At 47.5% G+C, this 23,907-nt stretch overlaps 20 non-coding genes across 20 annotated transcripts; 13 read left to right on the top strand and 7 right to left on the bottom strand.

Moving 5' to 3' along the window:
* The first annotated feature begins 326 nt into the window (after window positions 1-326).
* Window positions 327-519, top strand: LOC138035091 (U2 spliceosomal RNA). The gene has a single exon (XR_011129427.1). It is a non-coding gene; the product is annotated as a U2 spliceosomal RNA (small nuclear RNA).
* Window positions 520-716: 197 nt separating this feature from the next.
* LOC138035070 (U1 spliceosomal RNA) lies at window positions 717-880 on the top strand. The gene has a single exon (XR_011129407.1). It is a non-coding gene; the product is annotated as a U1 spliceosomal RNA (small nuclear RNA).
* Window positions 881-1,853: 973 nt separating this feature from the next.
* On the bottom strand, window positions 1,854-1,972 carry LOC138035054 (5S ribosomal RNA). Its single transcript, XR_011129392.1, has one exon. It is a non-coding gene; the product is annotated as a 5S ribosomal RNA (ribosomal RNA).
* A 267-nt stretch (window positions 1,973-2,239) lies between these two features.
* On the top strand, window positions 2,240-2,431 carry LOC138035079 (U2 spliceosomal RNA). Its single transcript, XR_011129416.1, has one exon. It is a non-coding gene; the product is annotated as a U2 spliceosomal RNA (small nuclear RNA).
* A 194-nt stretch (window positions 2,432-2,625) lies between these two features.
* On the top strand, window positions 2,626-2,789 carry LOC138035069 (U1 spliceosomal RNA). Its single transcript, XR_011129406.1, has one exon. It is a non-coding gene; the product is annotated as a U1 spliceosomal RNA (small nuclear RNA).
* Window positions 2,790-3,763: 974 nt separating this feature from the next.
* On the bottom strand, window positions 3,764-3,882 carry LOC138035053 (5S ribosomal RNA). Its single transcript, XR_011129391.1, has one exon. It is a non-coding gene; the product is annotated as a 5S ribosomal RNA (ribosomal RNA).
* Window positions 3,883-4,149: 267 nt separating this feature from the next.
* Window positions 4,150-4,342, top strand: LOC138035085 (U2 spliceosomal RNA). Its single transcript, XR_011129421.1, has one exon. It is a non-coding gene; the product is annotated as a U2 spliceosomal RNA (small nuclear RNA).
* Window positions 4,343-10,768: 6,426 nt separating this feature from the next.
* LOC138035072 (U1 spliceosomal RNA) lies at window positions 10,769-10,932 on the top strand. The gene has a single exon (XR_011129409.1). It is a non-coding gene; the product is annotated as a U1 spliceosomal RNA (small nuclear RNA).
* Window positions 10,933-11,908: 976 nt separating this feature from the next.
* LOC138035092 (5S ribosomal RNA) lies at window positions 11,909-12,027 on the bottom strand. Its single transcript, XR_011129428.1, has one exon. It is a non-coding gene; the product is annotated as a 5S ribosomal RNA (ribosomal RNA).
* A 268-nt stretch (window positions 12,028-12,295) lies between these two features.
* LOC138035087 (U2 spliceosomal RNA) lies at window positions 12,296-12,486 on the top strand. Its single transcript, XR_011129423.1, has one exon. It is a non-coding gene; the product is annotated as a U2 spliceosomal RNA (small nuclear RNA).
* Window positions 12,487-12,680: 194 nt separating this feature from the next.
* Window positions 12,681-12,844, top strand: LOC138035064 (U1 spliceosomal RNA). The gene has a single exon (XR_011129402.1). It is a non-coding gene; the product is annotated as a U1 spliceosomal RNA (small nuclear RNA).
* Window positions 12,845-13,827: 983 nt separating this feature from the next.
* LOC138035061 (5S ribosomal RNA) lies at window positions 13,828-13,948 on the bottom strand. The gene has a single exon (XR_011129399.1). It is a non-coding gene; the product is annotated as a 5S ribosomal RNA (ribosomal RNA).
* A 269-nt stretch (window positions 13,949-14,217) lies between these two features.
* On the top strand, window positions 14,218-14,408 carry LOC138035083 (U2 spliceosomal RNA). Its single transcript, XR_011129419.1, has one exon. It is a non-coding gene; the product is annotated as a U2 spliceosomal RNA (small nuclear RNA).
* Window positions 14,409-14,602: 194 nt separating this feature from the next.
* LOC138035075 (U1 spliceosomal RNA) lies at window positions 14,603-14,767 on the top strand. The gene has a single exon (XR_011129412.1). It is a non-coding gene; the product is annotated as a U1 spliceosomal RNA (small nuclear RNA).
* A 981-nt stretch (window positions 14,768-15,748) lies between these two features.
* LOC138035059 (5S ribosomal RNA) lies at window positions 15,749-15,868 on the bottom strand. Its single transcript, XR_011129397.1, has one exon. It is a non-coding gene; the product is annotated as a 5S ribosomal RNA (ribosomal RNA).
* Window positions 15,869-16,135: 267 nt separating this feature from the next.
* On the top strand, window positions 16,136-16,331 carry LOC138035089 (U2 spliceosomal RNA). Its single transcript, XR_011129425.1, has one exon. It is a non-coding gene; the product is annotated as a U2 spliceosomal RNA (small nuclear RNA).
* Window positions 16,332-16,525: 194 nt separating this feature from the next.
* On the top strand, window positions 16,526-16,689 carry LOC138035068 (U1 spliceosomal RNA). Its single transcript, XR_011129405.1, has one exon. It is a non-coding gene; the product is annotated as a U1 spliceosomal RNA (small nuclear RNA).
* Window positions 16,690-17,665: 976 nt separating this feature from the next.
* On the bottom strand, window positions 17,666-17,784 carry LOC138035086 (5S ribosomal RNA). The gene has a single exon (XR_011129422.1). It is a non-coding gene; the product is annotated as a 5S ribosomal RNA (ribosomal RNA).
* A 4,710-nt stretch (window positions 17,785-22,494) lies between these two features.
* LOC138035078 (U1 spliceosomal RNA) lies at window positions 22,495-22,662 on the top strand. The gene has a single exon (XR_011129415.1). It is a non-coding gene; the product is annotated as a U1 spliceosomal RNA (small nuclear RNA).
* Window positions 22,663-23,640: 978 nt separating this feature from the next.
* LOC138035056 (5S ribosomal RNA) lies at window positions 23,641-23,760 on the bottom strand. Its single transcript, XR_011129394.1, has one exon. It is a non-coding gene; the product is annotated as a 5S ribosomal RNA (ribosomal RNA).
* Window positions 23,761-23,907: the final 147 nt, after the last annotated feature.

The following is a 23,907-nucleotide window of genomic DNA, read 5'->3' as shown; positions in this document are numbered from 1 at the left end:
GGTGGATCGGACGAGAAACGGTGTTTTTTCTCCTCTGTGGTACTGGGATCGTAGACAAGTAATTTGCCGCTGTGAAATTACCTTCGTTCTATAAGGGGAAAATGAAAACGAGCGTCCAGAGCAAGCACAATGTGCATTTGTCCTCTTGCCGTCAACGCAAGTGCCATGCAATGCTGGTGCTGCTGCCCACTGTACAAGAGCGATCGTGTGTGCGCCTCGCTTTCAGGTTGGCTTTGGGTTCCTTCCTTGGCACGGATTGTAATCGGAACACCATATCTCGTGGCCATGATCTGGGAGCACCTTGTCCCCCGTGAGCATTTACGGGCATCGCTTCTCGGCCTTTTGGCTAAGATCAAGTGTAGTATCGTTTCTTATCAGCTTAATATTTGATACGCTGCGCATCTAGCAGCTCATATACTAGACTGGTGATTGGAACTGGGCCGTGGGAAAAGAGGCTTGCCTCGTCACGGCCACGGGTTGCCTCGGTATAGCACTACCTCCGAGCGTGGCCCACTTCCCTCTGGGAAGAAATAATCAAGTGAAAGCAGAAAAAGTGACCAAGCAACCAACCTTCACATTCTCTTCTCTTTTCTAGGTAGACATAGCAGCGGAGTGGACAGCACGACACGACAGGACGAGGAGCACGTGTGACTCCATTAACCACATGGTATGCGCAGACAAGTTGCGTTTTGCGGTCCCGGAGAGGCTGAAAAGGCATACTTACCTGACGCGGGAGGCACTGTGATCAGGGAGGCAGTCCTCTCAAGGTGAGGCTCTTTCATTGCACTTCGATTGGGTTGACCCTTGCGATTACCCCAAATGTGGGTAACTCGAGCGTATAATTTCTGGTAGTGGGGACCTGCGTTCGCGCTAGTCCCCGCACCAAACCCCGGTGGCAAAGTTGGCTAATGGGAAGGTTTGTTGGTAACGTTTCAGGCAGGGCAGGGAAGGAGATGCGGTGGCGGTGTAAGGACTAAGGAAGGTGAGTTGTATTTGTGAAGTCCACTGCTGAAATTGTAGGTGAATGTTTCCGTACTTGGTGCACTGAAAAACTGTGATTTCATTTCTCTCATTCTTGGCCGTACAGAGAGGGAGACGACGTGTTTATTTCAGCCGCATCGATTTCCATCGATAGACGAGTGAGACAAGAAAATGCCAGCGGGTCGAGCTCTTATCCTCGTGCATCGTTTCGAAAACGTAAGTGGATGTGTGTTTGTACTGCTCCATCGCGATAGATTTATTTTGCGTTGTGTTATGTTGCGTTCTGGAGAGCCCGTTTTGCATTGAGTAACTGAGGACCCGCCAGATCAGTTGGCGTTACATTTCTTGTGGCCAACACTTTGTGGTTTCTCTATGTTATCAGTTAATTGGATTGTTATCATAAAAAGTAATCTTTCATGGTCAGGATAGTGTCTTATCGGCCCTTTGAATACGTACTGTCCGTGTTGAGCAGGAACAGTAAGACTTTGAAGTGCGCTACGTCACGTAAGTCACGTTTTCGCAAGATCAATGTTGTAGTGTTGTAGCCTTCGTTGTATACATATCATCCGGGCTAGGTTAACTTCCATCTAATGCATAACAGTGCATGCATTTTTTACTTGTCGTATCCTGTTCTTTGCTCACACGAAAAGATACGTTTCATGTCATAAACGTTGGATTGATAAGGTCTCGCGCGCACGCGCTCCCTGGGAATACAAGTTCCACTTTCTCGTGTGAACTATTTGTTTTTGTCGTATGTCTCATCTTTGACATATCGTTGGCATGTTGTGTTCAAAAAACCTGGTTTGGAATGTTCTTTCATTGAAAGAAACTGAGATTTTTTGAGATAATCAAGTGTACAGAAGGAAAAGGGAAGCCTACAACACGGGGTATTCCCAGGCGGTCTCCCATCCAAGTACTAACCCCGCCCGACAGGGCTTAACTTCGGTGATCGGACGAGAACCGGTGTTTTCCCTGTGGTATGGTCGTAGACAAGTAATTTGCCGTGAAAATTAACTTTGTTATAAGGGAAAATGAAAACGAGGTCAGAGCAAGCACAATGTGCATTTGTCCTCTTGCCGTCAACGCAAGTGCCATGCAATGCTGGTGCTGCTGCCCACTGTACAAGAGCGATCGTTGTGTGCGCCTCGCTTTCAGGTTGGCTTTGGGCATTCCTTCCTTGGCACGGATTGTAATCGGACCACCATATCTCGTGGCCATGAGACTGGGAGCACCTTGTCCGCCGTGAGCATTTACGGGCATCGCTTCTCGGCCTTTTGGCTAAGATCAAGTGTAGTATCTGTTCTTATCAGCTTAATATCTGATACGCTGCTCATCGAGCAGCTCATATATTAAACTGATTTTTGGAACTGGGCCGTGGAAAAGAGGCTTGCCTCGTCCCGGCCACGGGTTGCCTCGGTATAGCACTACCTCCGAGCGTGGCCCACTTCCCTCTGGGGAAGAAATAATCAAGTGAAAGCAGAAAAAGTGACCAAGCAACCAACCTTCACATTCTCTTCTCTTTTCTAGGTAGCATAGCAGCGAGTGGACAGCACGACACGACAGGACGAGGAGCACGTGACCTCCATTACCACATGGTATGCGCAGACAAGTTGCGTTTTGCGGTCCCGGAGAGGCTGAAAAGGCATACTTACCTGACGCGGGAGGCACTGTGATCAGGGAGGCAGTCCTCTCAAGGTGAGGCTCTTTCATTGCACTTCGATTGGGTTGACCCTTGCGATTACCCCAAATGTGGGTAACTCGAGCGTATAATTTCTGGTAGTGGGGACCTGCGTTCGCGCTAGTCCCCGCACCAAACCCCGGTGGCAAAGTTGGCTAATGGGAAGGTTTGTTGGTAACGTTTCAGGCAGGGCAGGGAAGGAGATGCGTGGCGGTGTAAGGACTAAGGAAGGTGAGTTGTAATTGTGAAGTCCAATGCTGAAATTGTAGGTGAATGTTCCGTACTTGGTGCACTGAAAAAAAGTGATTTCATTTCTCACATTCTTGGCCGTACAGAGAGGGAGACGACGTGGTTATTTCAGCCGCATCGATTTCCATCGATAGACGAGTGAGACAAGAAAATGCCAGCGGGTCGAGCTCTTATCCTCGTGCATCGTTTCGAAAACGTAAGTGGATGTGTGTTTGTACTGCTCCATCGCGATAGATTTATTTTGCGTTGTGTTATGTTGCGTTCTGGAGAGCCCGTTTTGCATTGAGTAACTGAGGACCCGCCAGATCAGTTGGCGTTACATTTCTGTGGCCAACACTTTGTGGTTTCTCTATGTTATCAGTTAATTGGATTGTTATCATAAAAAGTAAATCTTTCATGGTCAGGATAGTGTCTTATCGGCCCTTTGAATACGTACTGTCCGTGTTGAGCAGGGAACAGTAAGACTTTGAAGTGCGCTACGTCACGTAAGTCACGTTTTCGCAAGATCAATGTTGTAGTGTTGTAGCCTTCGTTGTATACATATCATCCGGGCTAGGTTAACTTCCATCTAATGCATAACAGTGCATGCATTTTTTACTTGTCGTATCCTGTTCTTTGCTCACACGAAAAGATACGTTTCATGTCATAAACGTTGGATTGATAAGGTCTCGCGCGCACGCGCTCCCTTGGGAATACAAGTTCCACTTTCTCGTGTGAATTAATTTGTTTTTGTCGTATGTCTCATCTTTGACATATCGTTGGCATGTTGTGTTCAAAAACCTGGTTTGGAATGTTCTTTCATTGAAAGAAACTGAGATTTTTTGAGATAATCAAGTGTACAGAAGGAAAAAGGGAAGCCTACAACACGGGGTATTCCCAGGCGGTCTCCCATCCAAGTACTAACCCCGCCCGACAGGGCTTAACTTCGGTGATCGGACGAGAACCGGTGTTTTCCCTGTGGTATGGTCGTAGACAAGTAATTTGCCGTGAAAATTAACTTTGTTATAAGGGAAAATGAAAACGAGGTCAGAGCAAGCACAATGTGCATTTGTCCTCTTGCCGTCAACGCAAGTGCCATGCAATGCTGGTGCTGCTGCCCACTGTACAAGAGCGATCGTTGTGTGCGCCTCGCTTTCAGGTTGGCTTTGGGCATTCCTTCCTTGGCACGGATTGTAATCGGACCACCATATCTCGTGGCCATGAGACTGGGAGCACCTTGTCCGCCGTGAGCATTTACGGGCATCGCTTCTCGGCCTTTTGGCTAAGATCAAGTGTGTAGTATCTGTTCTTATCAGCTTAATATCTGATACGCTGCTCATCGAGCAGCTCATATATTAAACTGATTTTTGGAACTGGGCCGTGGAAAAGAGGCTTGCCTCGTCCGGCCACGGGTTGCCTCGGTATAGCACTACCTCCGAGCGTGGCCCACTTCCCTCTGGGGAAGAAATAATCAAGTGAAAGCAGAAAAAGTGACCAAGCAACCAACCTTCACATTCTCTTCTCTTTTCTTCTAGCATAGCAGCGAGTGGACAGCACGACACGACAGGACGAGGAGCACGTGACCTCCATTACCACATGGTATGCGCAGACAAGTTGCGTTTTGCGGTCCCGGAGAGGCTGAAAGGCATACTTACCTGAACGCGGGTTTGGCCGTAAAAAGTCAAACCCTGCAGAGTGAGCTCTTTTTCTTGCTGGGAGACCTTCATTTTTGGAGTGTGGCCTGGACCTTTTCTTTTCATTTTGGAGTGTGGTTTCTTTATTCATATTTTGGAGTGTGGGTAAGGTTTTTGTTGTAGTTTTTCTTTGTCTCTTTGGTTTTCTTTTATTTTTTCGGTGACCCTCCCGGGGACTAATGCTCCGCGTTCTGCGGTAACCGGGGTAAGCCGAGTCTTTTTGTTTTTCATTTTTCTCGCTTCCAGGGCTCTTTGAGCCCTCGTTTTTTGGCACTTCATTTAGTCCGTCACTGAAGTGTCCTTTTTGGTTTTTCGTGTGGTTTTCTACTTTTTGGGTGTGTTCTTTGGTTTCTGTGTGGCTCCTTAAGAAAATTTCTTGAGGTTTTTTGTTTGTTTTCTACTTATTAAGGGTGTTCTGAGTGATATTTAATTGCTATAATATTTTCGGTTGTTATTTGCTTATTGTGTATTTGGATTTTTGTTGCATATTATACCTTACTTTCTAGTGAGGTTATATGTGTGGATTGTGTTGGAAATAATTAATTAATTGGAACTTATACATAAATAGTTACTTCTGCAAGTGACTGTACATATATATTAGTTGTGAATTTGCTATCCATATTAGTTTATCTGCATTATTAAAATTTGGAGTGGGATACTTTTGATATTTAGTGTGATACATAAGGTTAAACATCTTTATTATTATTAGTCCTTTAGCAGCTGCTTAAGGTTTACTCTTATTTCACTGTACTAGTAATTGGATTTTAAATTATTTTGTCATAATGATTCCGCGCAATACGCGCACTCTAATCATAAAGTCCGGCTTCCCCGCTGGGACTTCCCATGCCGGGGTTGCCGGCATCATCGCGGACTCCCTGGCTGATCTGGTTGATTCTATCCAGGTCTGTCCAGGGGGATCATTCGTATTTCCTTTATTGACCCTGCCCGTAAGAAGACCTATGAGGAGGCCGGGTCCATAGTTTTTGGAGATGTCAGTTGTGCGGTTATTTCTTCTGCCCCCGTCTCAATGGTCATGGTATACTTGTTCCCTTTTGAGGGAAATAATGATAAGGTTAGGGAGGCCCTAAAATTTTTCGGCGATGTCAAGGAGGTCAAGCACCAGCAGTGGGCGAATGTCCCTGGTGTCTTTACGGGAACGCGTTTGGTGCGCATGGTGCGCAAGCACGAGATCCCACGTAACATCAAGATTGACGGGATCAACTGTCGTGTGTGGTACAAGGGGCAGCCCCTTGTTTGCGACATTTGCAACAACAACCATAAAGCTGCTGATTGCCCTTTAAAGGGAAAGTGCCGTAGATGCTATGAGGCCGGGCATTTTGTCCGAAACTGTCCGAAGCCTGTGTGGTACGTGCCGGGTAGACCGGAGACGGACATGGACAGTGAAGATGGCGATAATGTTGATGGCAATGATAATGATGTTAATAATGAAAATGATAATGATAATGATGTTGTCTCTGTTCCTTCCTCCCTGGTGGCTCCGGCCTCGGGGGTGGATGTTGTTTCTGGGGGGGTGGGCTCTGCGTCCTCGTCGCAGTGCTCTGGCTCTGCTGTGGGTCCGCAGTCTATGTGTGTAGATGAACGTGACAATGAGCTCAATGAATTGGTGAGCCAGCCGTTGCCGGACAGTGGGTCGGGGGGGGCTGAGGAGAGGGTTCTGGATCCCTCTCCCAGCGGTAGTGTTTTGGGGGCTTCCACCGGTCAGGCCGGGGAGTCTCAGGAGGAGGGGCAGGAGTCCTCCCCTACCTTTTCTCCCCTTTCGGGGTCTGTGTTACTGTCATCGGGTGTGCCTGAGGTTGGGGTTGATTCGGGGGATGATGCTCTGGCCTCGGTTGTGGATTCTGGACCTTTGCGGTCGAAAATACCGGTCAAAGTTGGGCGCGGTGGTTTGGGGGGGTTGAATCCCCCTCTTGTATCAAGGGAAGAGACTGCATCTATGGTGCAAAAACTGAAGGCATCTCTCCCATCATCAAAGGACGATCTCGTTGCTTCGGCTTTTGTTGTTCCTCTTCCTCCTCGGGTCAGTTCTCGTAGTTCTGGCTCGGGGATGGCCCTCCGTCCGTCCTCTCGTTCCCGGTCTCGTTCCGGTGACGAGAGGACCCCTCCTAGTCCTCTTAGCCCGGATCCTCATAGGTCTCGTCGTCGTCCTTCTTCGCCTAGCCCTGCTAGGCGCCGTTAATTTGCCATTGTCTCGCCACCTTTTTGTTTTTTGCCATGGGTTTGTCACTACTTTATTACTTTATTATGGCTCTTACTGTTATTTCTGTTAACGTTAATGGGTTGAGAGATGGTGACAAGCGTCTTGGGTTTCTCCAGTGGTTGTCCCATCTCTCTCCTTCGGTAGTTTGTCTACAGGAGACCCACGCCGTCTCTAATGATGATCTTCTTCTTGGTTTTCTCGGTTTGGTTACTTGTGTGCTGGTTCTTTTGGTACCAATCATTCTCGTGGTGTGGTTGTTTTGTATCGTTCGGTTTTGGAGTGTAAGTCTGTGGTTTGTGAGTTTGATGGTCGTTTTGTTTTGGTTGAGTTTTTCTCTTCGTGGTTCTGTTTTTCGGGTTGCTTCTATTTATGCTCCCAATCGTAATCCTGACCGTGATGCTTTTTTTTGGTTCGTTGTGTTGACTCTATTGATCCTGCTGTTCCCACTCTTTTGTGCGGCGATTTCAACACGGTCCTGGATCGTGTTCGGGATCGCCGTGGGTCTTGTCCTTTTGATGTCTCTCGTGAAAGTTCTGCTCTGTTGTCGGCTATGTTTTTGGATTGTTGTGTGGTGGATATTTGGCGTGAAAGGCACCCAAATGATTCTGCTTTCACCTGGTTCCGGCCCGATGGGGCCCTTGCTTCGCGCATTGACCTCATCGGTTGTCCGTATGCTTGGGTGCCTTATGTGTCTTCTGTAGACATTCTGCCGTGTCCCTTTTCTGATCATTGCGCTATTTCTTTCTCATGGGCTCTCCCCAGCTCCGTTCCTCCGGGTCCGGGGTTGTGGAAGCTCAATCTTTCTGTTCTGGATGAGGCCGATTATATCGACCTCATCTCAACTTTCTGGTCTTATTGGCAGTCTCGTCAGTCTTCTTTTTCTTCCCTCACTAGGTGGTGGGACAGTGGCAAATCCCATATTAAACGTATTAGTATTAATTATTGTAAAGGTCGTGGTAAAAGTAAAGTAGTGGAACGTAATATTTTGTCTAGTCTTGCTGCCCATTTAAAAGTTCATATTGATTCTGGTCGTCTTTCTTTTCTTCCTGCGTATCTTTCTACTCTGTCTCGTCTCCGTGCTTTGGATGTTGAAGTTGCTCGTGGTGCTCAAGTTCGTGCCCGGTCGAGGTGGGTGGAGGAGGGTGAGTCCTCCTCTGCTTACTTCTTCCGGCTCGAAAAGAAAAACGGCACTGACCGTAATATCTCGGCGCTGAGAGCTAGTGATGGTACTTTGGTTACGGACAAGGATGGGTTGTGTGATGTTTTTCGTTCTTTCTATTCGGATCTTTTCTCTGCTGCTCCTTGTGACTCCAATGCTCGTGCTGAGCTTCTTTCTAACATTTCTTCAGTTCTTCCGTATAATGATAGTGAGGTGTGCGAAGGTCTTCTCAGCCAGGAGGAGTGTTTTGCAGCTCTTCAGGGCATGGCCCGTGGTAAAGCTCCTGGTTGTGATGGCCTTCCCATGGAATTCTATTTAAAATTCTGGCATGTTTTGGGTTTGGATTTGGTTTGTGTTTTGAATTCTGCTTTTGGTTTGGGCTGTTTGTCTCACTCTCAGCGCCGAGGTATCATTACTTTATCGTTTAAGAAAGGGGATCGTCTTGACCCTAAAAACTGGCGTCCAATCTCCCTGTTGAATGTCGATTATAAAATTGCTTCTCGTTCTATTGCTGCTCGTCTTCTTAAGGTTATTCATTTGGTTGTTGATAAGATCAGTCTTGTGGTGTTCCTGGCCGTTTATTGGTGAAAATGTCGCTTTTCTTCGTGATGTTGTTGATTTTTGCTCTTCTTCTGGTGTTCCTGCTGCTCTTCTTTCTCTTGACCAAGAAAAGGCATTCGACAGGGTTGATTGGACGTTCCTTCGTTCTACTCTATATGCCATGGGTTTTGGGCAGTCTTTTGTTGGGTGGGTTAATTATTTTACAATAATGTGAGTAGTTGTGTAAATGTTAATGGTTATATTTCTAATTCTTTTAGTTTATCTCGTGGGGTGAGGCAGGGGTGTCCCCTGTCTCCCCTCCTTTACGTTTTGGTTGCCGAGGTACTTGCATGTAATATTCGTTCTAGTGGTTTAATTTCTGGTTTGTCTCTCCTGGTTCTTCGTCTTCTCTGCCTGTTATTTCTGCGTACGCTGATGACACTACGTTGGTTGTTTCTTCTGTTCCTGGTATTTTGGCTGTTTGTGATGTCTATTCTTTGTATGAGAGGGGGTCTGGGGCTAAATTAAATTTTGGAAAATGCGAAGGTTTGTGGTTGGGTGGTTGGAATGGGCGCACTGACTCACCGGTGAACATTACTTGGTCATCGGTGAAGGTGAAGGTGTTGGGGGTTTTTCTGGGTCCGGGTAATTTGGAGGAGGACAATTGGAGGCCGCGTATCACCGCGGTTGAAAATGCTTTGAACTCTTGGCGTCAGCGTTCGTTATCCTATAAGGGCAAGGCACTTGTTATCAATGCCTTGGCCCTTTCCCGTGTGTGGTACGTGGCCTCTTTAATCCATGTTCCCCGGTGGGTCAGTGTCGAGTTGAATACGTTAATTTTTAATTTTTTTGGAGCGGTAAGCGAGACTTGGTCGCTCGTCGTGTTGTGGTTCAGCCTTCTTGTTTGGGGGGGGTTTCTCTGTTGTGGATTTTCAGTGTAAGGTTATGGCTCTTCATGTTCAGTGGGTTCGTCGTTTTGTTTCTTCTCCGTCTTCTTGGGTCACTTTCATGGTTTTTTGGTTTTCTTCTCGGCTTGCCGCTCCTCCGCATCTCGTTTTTTCTGCTCCGCTTTGTTTTTCGCCGTATTCTCTGCCTCCGTTCTATCGTTCTCTGTTGACTGCTTGGCGGGCGTGTAAAGGATCCCTTACGGCGTCTTCTTTGGGTATTGGTTCGGGTATTGATTTTTGTCCTGTTTCTACTATGACCACGAAATCTGCTTATTTGTTTCTTTTGTCCGAGAATGCTGTCTCTCCTCATTGTGAGGAGAAGTTCTTTCCTTTGTTTGGTTCTCTTTATTGGTCTTCTACTTGGCGTCAGCTTTTCTTTTTTGATTTGGATCGGCCAGTTATTGATTTGTCTTGGAAAAGTTCTCACGGGGTCCTTTACACGGCCGAAAGGCTTGCTGGTTTTGGTTATGCTCTTTCTACGGCTTGTTTTTGTTCTGCTCCTGTCGAGTCTCTTCAGCATCTGTTTTTTCACTGTCCTCTGGCGGTCAGTGTTTTGTCATGGCTTCAGTCTCTTATGTTCTTGGCTTCTCCTCTTTGTCCTTCTATCTTGGTTCGTCATACACTTTTTGGTTTCTCGGCTGATGAGTTGTCTGTGGTTCCGCGGGTTTTTGTTTATATGTTGAATGTCTGCAAGTTTTGTATTTGGGGGGCTCGGAATGATTTTCGTTTTAGGGGTGTTCGTCCCTCGGCTGTGGATGTTATGGAGCGTGTGAAGTCTCGGGTTCGGTTTAATCTTCCGTTGTTTTTCCGTCGTTTCCGGTCTGACCGCCGTCGTCATTATTTTGTCCGTCAGTGGGGTGGTCGTGGTGTGGTGGCGTCGTTGCGTAATGATACTCTGGTTGTTCACATTTAGGTGCTGGTTTTGTGTTGCGTGTGCATGTCCTGGCCTTTTTTTCGGGGGTGAACCAACGCCTTGGCGCTGGGTAAGTCGGTTGACGGGTGGCCTTTTGTGGGTCGCTTTTCACCCTTGTGCTGGGTTGTGTTTGTTTTGGTTTGTCCAGTTGTTTTTGAGTCTTTTTTGTCGTTTTGTCGAATTGTCATTTAGGAGTGTAAGTCAGGCGAGGCATCTCCTAGGTGCAATTCCTCGTTTGTGTGTTTGTCTTTTGTTACTTGTTGGTAGGGGCGGGGTTCGATTCCCCGGCGAAGTTGGCGTGTTGGTGCACCCCCGTTTGAGGTGAACCGTTGTGTTTGACGGATTCGTCGTTATGTCTGGCGGCCATTGCACTCACCCTCCGGGGGGCCAGCCATTCGCCTTAAACATAAAAACTTACCTGACGCGGGAGGCACTGTGATCAGGGAGGCAGTCCTCTCAAGGTGAGGCTCTTTCATTGCACTTCGATTGGGTTGACCCTTGCGATTACCCCAAATGTGGGTAACTCGAGCGTATAATTTCTGGTAGTGGGGACCTGCGTTCGCGCTAGTCCCCGCACCAAACCCCGGTGGCAAAGTTGGCTAATGGGAAGGTTTGTTGGTAACGTTTCAGGCAGGGCAGGGAAGGAGATGCGGTGGCGGTGTAAGGACTAAGGAAGGTGAGTTGTATTTGTGAAGTCCACTGCTGAAATTGTAGGTGAATGTTCCGTACTTGGTGCACTGAAAAACTGTGATTTCATTTCTCTCATTCTTGGCCGTACAGAGAGGGAGACGACGTGTTTATTTCAGCCGCATCGATTTCCATCGATAGACGAGTGAGACAAGAAAATGCCAGCGGGTCGAGCTCTTATCCTCGTGCATCGTTTCGAAAACGTAAGTGGATGTGTGTTTGTACTGCTCCATCGCGATAGATTTATTTTGCGTTGTGTTATGTTGCGTTCTGGAGAGCCCGTTTTGCATTGAGTAACTGAGGACCCGCCAGATCAGTTGGCGTTACATTTCTGTGGCCAACACTTTGTGGTTTCTCTATGTTATCAGTTAATTGGATTGTTATCATAAAAAGTAAATCTTTCATGGTCAGGATAGTGTCTTATCGGCCCTTTGAATACGTACTGTCCGTGTTGAGCAGGGAACAGTAAGACTTTGAAGTGCGCTACGTCACGTAAGTCACGTTTTCGCAAGATCAATGTTGTAGTGTTGTAGCCTTCGTTGTATACATATCATCCGGGCTAGGTTAACTTCCATCTAATGCATAACAGTGCATGCATTTTTTACTTGTCGTATCCTGTTCTTTGCTCACACGAAAAGATACGTTTCATGTCATAAACGTTGGATTGATAAGATCTCGCGCGCACGCGCTCCCTTGGGAATACAAGTTCCACTTTCTCGTGTGAACTATTTTGTTTTTGTCGTATGTCTCATCTTTGACATATCGTTGGCATGTTGTGTTCAAAAAACCTGGTTTGGAATGTTCTTTCATTGAAAGAAACTGAGATTTTTTGAGATAATCAAGTGTACAGAAGGAAAAAGGGAAGCCTACAACACGGGGTATTCCCAGGCGGTCTCCCATCCAAGTACTAACCCCGCCCGACAGGGCTTAACTTCGGTGATCGGACGAGAACCGGTGTTTTCCCTGTGGTATGGTCGTAGACAAGTAATTTGCCGTGAAAATTAACTTTGTTATAAGGGAAAATGAAAACGAGGTCAGAGCAAGCACAATGTGCATTTGTCCTCTTGCCGTCAACGCAAGTGCCATGCAATGCTGGTGCTGCTGCCCACTGTACAAGAGCGATCGTTGTGTGCGCCTCGCTTTCAGGTTGGCTTTGGGCATTCCTTCCTTGGCACGGATTGTAATCGGACCACCATATCTCGTGGCCATGAGACTGGGAGCACCTTGTCCGCCGTGAGCATTTACGGGCATCGGCTTCTCGGCCTTTTGGCTAAGATCAAGTGTAGTATCTGTTCTTATCAGCTTAATATCTGATACGCTGCTCATCGAGCAGCTCATATATTAAACTGATTTTTGGAACGGGCCGTGGAAAAGAGGCTTGCCTCGTCCCGGCCACGGGTTGCCTCGGTATAGCACTACCTCCGAGCGTGGCCCACTTCCCTCTGGGGAAGAAATAATCAAGTGAAAGCAGAAAAAGTGACCAAGCAACCAACCTTCACATTCTCTTCTCTTTTCTAGGTAGCATAGCAGCGAGTGGACAGCACGACACGACAGGACGAGGAGCACGTGACCTCCATTACCACATGGTATGCGCAGACAAGTTGCGTTTTGCGGTCCCGGAGAGGCTGAAAAGGCATACTTACCTGACGCGGGAGGCACTGTGATCAGGGAGGCAGTCCTCTCAAGGTGAGGCTCTTTCATTGCACTTCGATTGGGTTGACCCTTGCGATTACCCCAAATGTGGGTAACTCGAGCGTATAATTTCTGGTAGTGGGGACCTGCGTTCGCGCTAGTCCCCCGCACCAAACCCCGGTGGCAAAGTTGGCTAATGGGAAGGTTTGTTGGTAACGTTTCAGGCAGGGCAGGGAAGGAGATGCGGTGGCGGTGTAAGGACTAAGGAAGGTGAGTTGTATTTGTGAAGTCCACTGCTGAAATTGTAGGTGAATGTTTTCCGTACTTGGTGCACTGAAAAACTGTGATTTCATTTCTCTCATTCTTGGCCGTACAGAGAGGAGACGACGTGTTTATTTCAGCCGCATCGATTTCCATCGATAGACGAGTGAGACAAGAAAATGCCAGCGGGTCGAGCTCTTATCCTCGTGCATCGTTTCGAAAACGTAAGTGGATGTGTGTTTGTACTGCTCCATCGCGATAGATTTCTTTTGCGTTTGTGTTATGTTGCGTTCTGGAGAGCCCGTTTTGCATTGAGTAACTGAGGACCCGCCAGATCAGTTGGCGTTACATTTCTGTGGCCAACACTTTGTGGTTTCTCTATGTTATCAGTTAATTGGATTGTTATCATATAAAAAAGTAAATCTTTCATGGTCAGGATAGTGTCTTATCGGCCCTTTGAATACGTACTGTCCGTGTTGAGCAGGGAACAGTAAGACTTTGAAGTGCGCTACGTCACGTAAGTCACGTTTTCGCAAGATCAATGTTGTAGTGTTGTAGCCTTCGTTGTATACATATATCATCCGGGCTAGGTTAACTTCCATCTAATGCATAACAGTGCATGCATTTTTTACTTGTCGTATCCTGTTCTTTGCTCACACGAAAAGATACGTTTCATGTCATAAACGTTGGATTGATAAGATCTCGCGCGCACGCGCTCCCTTGGAATACAAGTTCCACTTTCTCTCGTGAACTATTTTGTTTTTGTCGTATGTCTCATCTTTGACATATCGTTGGCATGTTGTGTTCAAAAAACCTGGTTTGGAATGTTCTTTCATTGAAAGAAACTGAGATTTTTTGAGATAATCAAGTGTACAGAAGGAAAAAGGGAAGCCTACAACACGGGGGTATTCCCAGGCGGTCTCCCATCCAAGTACTAACCCCGCCCGACAGGGCTTAACTTCGGTGATCGGACGAGAACGGTGTTTTTTCCCTGTGGTATGGTCGTAGACAAGTAATTTGCCGTGAAAATTAACTTTTGTTATAAGGGAAAATGAAAACGAGGTCAGAGCAAGCACAATGTGCATTTGTCCTCTTGCCGTCAACGCAAGTGCCATGCAATGCTGGTGCTGCTGCCCACTGTACAAGAGCGATCGTTGTGTGCGCCTCGCTTTTCAGGTTGGCTTTGGGCATTCCTTCCTTGGCACGGATTGTAATCGGACCACCATATCTCGTGGCCATGAGACTGGGAGCACCTTGTCCGCCGTGAGCATTTACGGGCATCGCTTCTCGGCCTTTTGGCTAAGATCAAGTGTAGTATCTGTTCTTATCAGCTTAATATCTGATACGCTGCTCATCGAGCAGCTCATATATTAAACTGATTTTTGGAACTGGGCCGTGGAAAAGAGGCTTGCCTCGTCCCGGCCACGGGTGCCTCGGTATAGCACTACCTCCGAGCGTGGCCCACTTCCCTCTGGGGAAGAAATAATCAAGTGAAAGCAGAAAAAGTGACCAAGCAACCAACCTTCACATTCTCTTCTCTTTTCTAGGTAGCATAGCAGCGAGTGGACAGCACGACACGACAGGACGAGGAGCACGTGACCTCCATTACCACATGGTATGCGCAGACAAGTTGCGTTTTGCGGTCCCGGAGAGGCTGAAAAGGCATACTTACCTGACGCGGGAGGCACTGTGATCAGGGAGGCAGTCCTCTCAAGGTGAGGCTCTTTCATTGCACTTCGATTGGGTTGACCCTTGCGATTACCCCAAATGTGGGGTAACTCGAGCGTATAATTTCTGGTAGTGGGGACCTGCGTTCGCGCTAGTCCCCGCACCAAACCCCGGTGGCAAAGTTGGCTAATGGGAAGGTTTGTTGGTAACGTTTCAGGCAGGGCAGGGAAGGAGATGCGGTGGCGGTGTAAGGACTAAGGAAGGTGAGTTGTATTTGTGAAGTCCACTGCTGAAATTGTAGGTGAATGTTCCGTACTTGGTGCACTGAAAAACTGTGATTTCATTTCTCTCATTCTTGGCCGTACAGAGAGGGAGACGACGTGTTTATTTCAGCCGCATCGATTTCCATCGATAGACGAGTGAGACAAGAAAATGCCAGCGGGTCGAGCTCTTATCCTCGTGCATCGTTTCGAAAACGTAAGTGGATGTGTGTTTGTACTGCTCCATCGCGATAGATTTCTTTTGCGTTGTGTTATGTTGCGTTCTGGAGAGCCCGTTTTGCATTGAGTAACTGAGGACCCGCCAGATCAGTTGGCGTTACATTTCTGTGGCCAACACTTTGTGGTTTCTCTATGTTATCAGTTAATTGGATTGTTATCATAAAAGTAAATCTTTCATGGTCAGGATAGTGTCTTATCGGCCCTTTGAATACGTACTGTCCGTGTTGAGCAGGGAACAGTAAGACTTTGAAGTGCGCTACGTCACGTAAGTCACGTTTTCGCAAGATCAATGTTGTAGTGTTGTAGCCTTCGTTGTATACATATCATCCGGGCTAGGTTAACTTCCATCTAATGCATAACAGTGCATGCATTTTTTACTTGTCGTATCCTGTTCTTTGCTCACACGAAAAGATACGTTTCATGTCATAAACGTTGGATTGATAAGATCTCGCGCGCACGCGCTCCCTTGGGAATACAAGTTCCACTTTCTCGTGTGAACTATTTTGTTTTTGTCGTATGTCGTATGTCTCATCTTTGACATATCGTTGGCATGTTGTGTTCAAAAAACCTGGTTTGGAATGTTCTTTCATTGAAAGAAACTGAGATTTTTTGAGATAATCAAGTGTACAGAAGGAAAAGGGAAGCCTACAACACGGGGTATTCCCAGGCGGTCTCCCATCCAAGTACTAACCCCGCCCGACAGGCTTAACTTCGGTGATCGGACGAGAACCGGTGTTTTCCCTGTGTGGTATGGTCGTAGACAAGTAATTTGCCGTGAAAATTAACTTTGTTATAAGGGAAAATGAAAACGAGGTCAGAGCAAGCACAATGTGCATTTGTCCTCTTGCCGTCAACGCAAGTGCCATGCAATGCTGGTGCTGCTGCCCACTGTACAAGAGCGATCGTTGTGTGCGCCTCGCTTTCAGGTTGGCTTTGGGCATTCCTTCCTTGGCACGGATTGTAATCGGACCACCATATCTCGTGGCCATGAGACTGGGAGCACCTTGTCCGCCGTGAGCATTTACGGGCATCGCTTCTCGGCCTTTTGGCTAAGATCAAGTGTGTAGTATCTGTTCTTATATCAGCTTAATATCTGATACGCTGCTCATCGAGCAGCTCATATATTAAACTGATTTTTGGAACTGGGCCGTGGAAAAGAGGCTTGCCTCGTCCCGGCCACGGGTTGCCTCGGTATAGCACTACCTCCGAGCGTGGCCCACTTCCCTCTGGGGAAGAAATAATCAAGTGAAAGCAGAAAAAGTGACCAAGCAACCAACCTTCACATTCTCTTCTCTTTTCTAGGTAGCATAGCAGCGAGTGGACAGCACGACACGACAGGACGAGGAGCACGTGACCTCCATTACCACATGGTATGCGCAGACAAGTTGCGTTTTGCGGTCCCGGAGAGGCTGAAAAGGCATACTTACCTGACGCGGGAGGCACTGTGATCAGGGAGGCAGTCCTCTCAAGGTGAGGCTCTTTCATTGCACTTCGATTGGGTTGACCCTTGCGATTACCCCAAATGTGGGTAACTCGAGCGTATAATTTCTGGTAGTGGGGACCTGCGTTCGCGCTAGTCCCCGCACCAAACCCCGGTGGCAAAGTTGGCTAATGGGAAGGTTTGTTGGTAACGTTTCAGGCAGGGCAGGGAAGGAGATGCGGTGGCGGTGTAAGGACTAAGGAAGGTGAGTTGTATTTGTGAAGTCCACTGCTGAAATTGTAGGTGAATGTTCCGTACTTGGTGCACTGAAAAACTGTGATTTCATTTCTCTCATTCTTGGCCGTACAGAGAGGGAGACGACGTGTTTATTTCAGCCGCATCGATTTCCATCGATAGACGAGTGAGACAAGAAAATGCCAGCGGGTCGAGCTCTTATCCTCGTGCATCGTTTCGAAAACGTAAGTGGATGTGTGTTTGTACTGCTCCATCGCGATAGATTTCTTTTGCGTTGTGTTATGTTGCGTTCTGGAGAGCCCGTTTTGCATTGAGTAACTGAGGACCCGCCAGATCAGTTGGCGTTACATTTCTGTGGCCAACACTTTGTGGTTTCTCTATGTTATCAGTTAATTGGATTGTTATCATAAAAAGTAAATCTTTCATGGTCAGGATAGTGTCTTATCGGCCCTTTGAATACGTACTGTCCGTGTTGAGCAGGGAACAGTAAGACTTTGAAGTGCGCTACGTCACGTAAGTCACGTTTTCGCAAGATCAATGTTGTAGTGTTGTAGCCTTCGTTGTATACATATCATCCGGGCTAGGTTAACTTCCATCTAATGCATAACAGTGCATGCATTTTTTACTTGTCGTATCCTGTTCTTTGCTCACACGAAAAGATACGTTTCATGTCATAAACGTTGGATTGATAAGGTCTCGCGCGCACGCGCTCCCTTGGGAATACAAGTTCCACTTTCTCGTGTGAATTCATTTGTTTTTGTCGTATGTCTCATCTTTGACATATCGTTGGCATGTTGTGTTCAAAAAACCTGGTTTGGAATGTTCTTTCATTGAAAGAAACTGAGATTTTTTGAGATAATCAAGTGTACAGAAGGAAAAAGGGAAGCCTACAACACGGGGTATTCCCAGGCGGTCTCCCATCCAAGTACTAACCCCGCCCGACAGGGCTTAACTTCGGTGATCGGACGAGAACCGGTGTTTTCCCTGTGGTATGGTCGTAGACAAGTAATTTGCCGTGAAAATTAACTTTGTTATAAGGGAAAATGAAAACGAGGTCAGAGCAAGCACAATGTGCATTTGTCCTCTTGCCGTCAACGCAAGTGCCATGCAATGCTGGTGCTGCTGCCCACTGTACAAGAGCGATCGTTGTGTGCGCCTCGCTTTCAGGTTGGCTTTGGGCATTCCTTCCTTGGCACGGATTGTAATCGGACCACCATATCTCGTGGCCATGAGACTGGGAGCACCTTGTCCGCCGTGAGCATTTACGGGCATCGTGCCAAAAGTACTGAGATTCTGTTAAAAAATTACAAAATGTTAAAAACCACCAAGTGGTGGCACTTTATGTAAAGTGGCTGAGAATACAGGTGTGCGTCGTAAGGGGTACTGTTTGCTAGTGGTGGTACCGACAGTCTTGTTTCTTCGGGTGTTTCCTCCATCCTCCCAATCTGTTGAACCTTTGGAGGTGGAAATGGTTGAGGTATCCACTCCTCGTAAACGCGGTTGTGATTCCGTTGAGAACCTCCTCTGATAGCTCTTCTGTTACTCCTTCCCGGAAGGCTCTTACAAAGGTGGCTAAGAAGAGCGGAGCTGCGCCCTCTTCTACTAAATCGAAGACTCGTGCTTCAGCTGATACTGTCAAGTCTGCGAAGCACGAAGGTTTGCCTGATGTGTCGTTTTCCCTCCCCCAACGCAAAGCACGTACATAGTTACTCTTTTACTGTACTCCATTATGGCTCTGTCAGTTGTCTCAATTAACGTCAACGGTCTGCGAGACCAGTCTAAGCGAGCTGGGTTTGTACAGTGGCTTCATTCCTTGCCTGTTGTTTCCTGATGTAGTGTGCCTCCAAGAGGCCCACTGCATCTCCCTCAGTGAGTGTCAGTCCTGGTTTCCAGTCATCTGGTCTTTCCGTTGTGGTGTCTCCGGCTCTAATAAGTCCTTGTGGTTGTATGTTTTTGTTTTCGTCCAGTGTTGTCCCTTGTTAAATCTCTTCCTCTGATAGTTGTGGTCGGTTTTTGTTATGTGAGTTTTCTTTGCGTGGCGCTGTGTTCAGGGTTGCTTGCATTTATGCTCCCAATCGTAACCCTGATCGTGATGCCTTCCTGGACGGGGTCTCTTCCCGATTAGACCCTTCAGTTCCCACCCTCCTCGCCGGCGATTTTAATACCGTCTTTGATCGCGCTGCTGACCGTGTGGGCTCCGTGGTCGGTGATACCTCGCGTGAGAGTGTTGTTGCCCTTGGTCGTCTTTTTGACGATGTCTGTTGTATTGATATTTGGAGATACCTCCATCCGTCTTCCTCCGCCTTTACCTGGACTAAGGCGGATGGCTCTATCTCCTCCCGTATAGATCTAATTGGGTGCCCTTATGTCTGGGTTGCGTCTCTGTCTCTGTTTGTGAAATTCTTCCGTGTCCGTTTTCAGACCATTGTGCTGTGTCCTGCTCTCTTACTGTTCCTGACGTTATTCCTCCTGGTCCGGGGCTTTGGAAGCTTAATACCTCAGTCCTGGAGGAGGAGGAGTACTGGTCTGTCGCCTTATTTCTGACTTTTGGGCCGATTGGAAGGACTGTAAGCTCTGTTTTTCCTCTCTTTCCAAGTGGTGGGATTCCGGTAAAGCAAAGATCGAAGGGCATTACGGTATCTTACTGTGTGCGCCGGTCGCAGAAAGAATCTTGGTCACGCGATTTGTTGGCTAGTTGGCGGCACACCTCAAGGCACGGCTTGATGCTGGTTGCCTGTCTGTTTTAGGTGTTTATCGATCCACCCTTGAACAGCTTTCCGCCTATGACATCAGGGCTGCTCAAGGTGCCCAAGTACGGTCACGTGTGTCCGATGGGTTGAGGAGGGCGAAGTCTCATCGGCGTACTTTTTTCGTTTAGAGAAGAAACGGTCTGCTGACCGGTGGGTTTCTGCGCTTCGGAACCCTGATGGGTCCATTGTTTCAACACCTTCTGATCTGTGTTCTTCGTTCGCCACTTTCTACTCCTCTCTTTTTTTACTGCCTGTCCTACGGATTCCGCCGCTCAAGATATTCTTCTCAGTAATGTGTCCCTCGTCCTTTCATCTGCCCAAGCTGATCTTTGTGAGGGCTTTCTGACTCTTGAGGAGTGTCATCGTGCCCTTGTTGGCATGGCTCGTCGTAAAGCCCCGGGGTCCGATGGCCTCTCCCATGGAGTTTTAACTTGAAATTCTGGGACGTCCTTGGGTCTGATTTAGTGGAGGTCTTGAATTCGTGTTATCTGTCTGGTTCTATGTCTTTGTCTCAACGGCGGGGTCTCATATCCTTAATCTTTAAGAAGGGAGATCGGTTGGACGCTCGTAACTGGCGCCCCATCTCCCTTCTCAACGTCGACTATAAGCTTGCTTCTCGTGTTTATTGCTGGGCGCCTTCTCAAAGTTATCCATCTGGTTTGTTAGTGAGGATCAGACCTGCGGTGTTCCTGGCAGGTTTATTGGCGAGAATGTTGCTCTTTTGCGTGATGTGGTTGCCTTTGCCACGGAATCTGACATCCCGTTGCCGTTCTCTCCTTAGACCAGGAAAAGGCCTTTGATAGAGTGGATTGGTCATTTATGTGTGCTACTTTGTCGAGGATGGGTTTTGGCCCATCTTTTGTCCGTTGGGTTGTTCTGTTCTATTCTGCTGTCCAAAGCTCTGTAGTTGTTAATGGTTATCTGTCTCGGTTTTTTCCTTTGTCTCGTGGCGTGCGTCAGGGCTGTCCTTTGTCTCCATTATTGTATGTTCTAGTTTCTGAAGTGCTTGCTGTTAACATTCGTGCCAATCCACGTATCATTGGTCTTTCTGTCCCCGGGCCCCCGCGGGCCCTGTCTCCGATCTCGCAGTACGCCGATGACACCTCTCTCATTGTCACGTCTGATATTGCCATTGCTGCTATTTTTGAAGTTTATGCTCTTTTTGAAAGGGGTTCTGGTGCTAAGCTTAATCAGGGATCCAAATCCAAGGGATTGTGGCTCGGTTCGTGGTCTGGCAGGACTGACCCCCCTGTCACCCTGGACTGGGACCTCGGCCAAGATCAAAGTGCTGGGCGTCTTTATTGGGCCTGGGAATTTGGAGGAAGTGAACTGGCGTCCTAGGATTGATGCCGTGGAGAATGTGCTGGCTTCTTGGAGGCAACGCTCCCTGTCCTACGGCGGGAGAGCTCTCGTCATCAACGCCTTGGCCCTTTCTAGGGTTTTGGTACATTGCCTCCCTAATTCATGTCCCCCCTTGGGTTTCTTCCGAGCTTTGTAAATTGGTTTTTGGGTTTTTTTGGAAGGGCAAACGCGATCTGGTTTCTCGTGCTGTTGTTGTTCAGCCTACATCTGCTGGTGGGTTTTTCTGTCATTGATCTTCGTCTTAAGGTTTCTGCGCTTCTTGTCCAGTGGGTTCGGCGTTTCACTGTTTTCTCCGCGTAGTTGGGTCCATTTCTTTTCCTTTTGGTGTGATTCTCGTTTTGGTGTCCCTGCTCTTGATGTTGTTCTGTCCCGTCCTGAGGCCTTTTCCTCCAAGTCCCTCCCCCCGTTTTACTCTGCTCTTCTGTCTGCTTGGCGTTTGGTTGGTGGTTCCTTTTCCCGTCGGCGTCGTTCCTCCCTTGTCATTGCGTCTTTGTCCCCTCATCATGTTTGCTGCTGTTTCCTCTATCTCTGCAAATTCTGTTTATTTGTTTTTGCTGTCTGAGGATCGTCCGACTCCCCATTGTGTTGACAAGTTTTTTCCTTTGTATGGCTATACTCTCTACTGGCCTTCGACCTGGTCCCAATTGTTCTTCTTCAATCTTGACCGCCCAGTGATCGATCTCAACTGAAAGGTCGCCATGGCGTGTTGTACACTGCCGATCGCCTTGTCGGTTTTTGGGTACTCGGTCGACCCTTCTTGCTTTTTGCCGTCTTGCCTCTGAATGTCCTTCTCACTTGTTTTTCTCCTGCCCTCTTGCTCATAGTGTTCTTTCATGGTTACAGTCTCTATTGTTTGGTTTTTTCGTCTTCGTCCCCTTCTTTGGTTTGCCGTCACGTGCTGTTTGGTTTTTGACCCGGCTGAGATCCGTCGAGTTCCTCGTGTTTTCGTGTACATCCTAGGTTGTCTGTAAGTATTTTATCTGGCTCGCTCGGAATGACTTTCGTTTCCGTAATGTGCCGCCCGGTGCTCTCGATGTCATCGCAAAGGTCCGCTCTCGTGTCAAGTTCAATCTACCTCTCCTTTTTAAGCGTTTCAAGTCCCCCCGTCGTCTACGTTATTTTCATCGTCAGTGGGGTGCGTCTGGCATTATCGGCTCTGTTTGCAATGGTCGTTTTTCTCTGTCCCAGTTCTAGTCCCATTGTCGCCCCAAGCTGTTGCTGTCTCGCGGCGTACCTACTCCTGTTAGGATGAGTCTTTCTGACTGGCGTCCTTGTCAGGTCTGCCATTCGCCGCTGCACAGTTCGGTTGTTTTTGTTTTGTCCTGTAGTCCTTCGTCCTGTTGGTTTGCTTGTTTGTTTGTTTGATGTGGAAATGCCATTCTCGAGTGTAAGTCGGACGAGGCGTCTCGTGAATGCTTTTCTTCGTTAGTTTTGTTTTTTTTTTTTGTTTGTAGGGGCGGGGTTCGATTCCCCGGTGACGTTTGACGTGCTGGTGCACCCCCGTTTGAGGCGAACCATTGTTGTTGATGGATGAGTCTGAATGTCTGGCAGCCATTGCACTCACCCTACCGGGGGGCTGCCATTCGCCTTAAACATAAAAAAAACTTACCTGACGCGGGAGGCACTTGGTGATCAGGGAGGCAGTCCTCTCAAGGTGAGGCTCTTTCATTGCACTTCGATTGGGGTTGACCCTTGCGATTACCCCAAATGTGGGTAACTCGAGCGTATAATTTCTGGTAGTGGGGACCTGCGTTCGCGCTTAGTCCCGCACCAAACCCCGGTGGCAAAGTTGGCTAATGGGAAGTTTGTTGGTAACGTTTCAGGCAGGGCAGGGAAGGAGATGCGGTGGCGGTGTAAGGACTAAGGAAGGTGAGTTGTATTTGTGAAGTCCACTGCTGAAATTGTAGGTGAATGTCCGTACTTGGTGCACTGAAAAACTGTGATTTCATTTCTCTCATTCTTGGCCGTACAGAGAGGGAGACGACGTGTTTATTTCAGCCGCATCGATTTCCATCGATAGACGAGTGAGACAAGAAAATGCCAGCGGGTCGAGCTCTTATCCTCGTGCATCGTTTCGAAAACGTAAGTGGATGTGTGTTTGTACTGCTCCATCGCGATAGATTTCTTTTGCGTTGTGTTATGTTGCGTTCTGGAGAGCCCCGTTTGCATTGAGTAACTGAGGACCCGCCAGATCAGTTGGCGTTACATTTCTGTGCCAACACTTTGTGGTTTCTCTATGTTATCAGTTAATTGGATTGTTATCATAAAAAGTAAATCTTTCATGGTTCAGGATAGTGTCTTTATCGGCCCTTTGAATACGTACTGTCCGTGTTGAGCAGGGAACAGTAAGACTTTGAAGTGCGCTACGTCACGTAAGTCACGTTTTCGCAAGATCAATGTTGTAGTGTTGTAGCCTTCGTTGTATACATATCATCCGGGCTAGGTTAACTTCCATCTAATGCATAACAGTGCATGCATTTTTTACTTGTCGTATCCTGTTCTTTGCTCACACGAAAAGATACGTTTCATGTCATAAACGTTGGATTGATAAGATCTCGCGCGCACGCGCTCCCTTGGGAATACAAGTTCCACTTTCTCGTGTGAACTATTTTGTTTTTGTCGTATGTCTCATCTTTGACATATCGTTGGCATGTTGTGTTCAAAAAACCTGGTTTGGAATGTGTCTTTCTTTCATTGAAAGAAACTGAGATTTTTTGAGATAATCAAGTGTACAGAAGAAAAAGGGAAGCCTACAACACGGGGTATTCCCAGGCGGTCTCCCATCCAAGTACTAAACCCCGCCCGACAGGGCTTAACTTCGGTGATCGGACGAGAACCGGTGTTTTCCCTGTGGTATGGTCGTAGACAAGTAATTTGCCGTGAAAATTAAACTTTGTTATAAGGGAAAATGAAAACGAGGTCAGAGCAAGCACAATGTGCATTTGTCCTCTTGCCGTCACGCAAGTGCCATGCAATGCTGGTGCTGCTGCCCACTGTACAAGAGCGATCGTTGT

Source organism: Montipora capricornis, unplaced genomic scaffold (genome assembly GCF_036669925.1).
Source record: "Montipora capricornis isolate CH-2021 unplaced genomic scaffold, ASM3666992v2 scaffold_251, whole genome shotgun sequence".
NCBI classification, from domain to species: Eukaryota; Metazoa; Cnidaria; class Anthozoa; order Scleractinia; family Acroporidae; genus Montipora; species Montipora capricornis.
The sequence above is the reverse complement of the archived record's forward strand: the minus strand, read 5'-3'. Positions and strand labels throughout refer to the sequence as shown.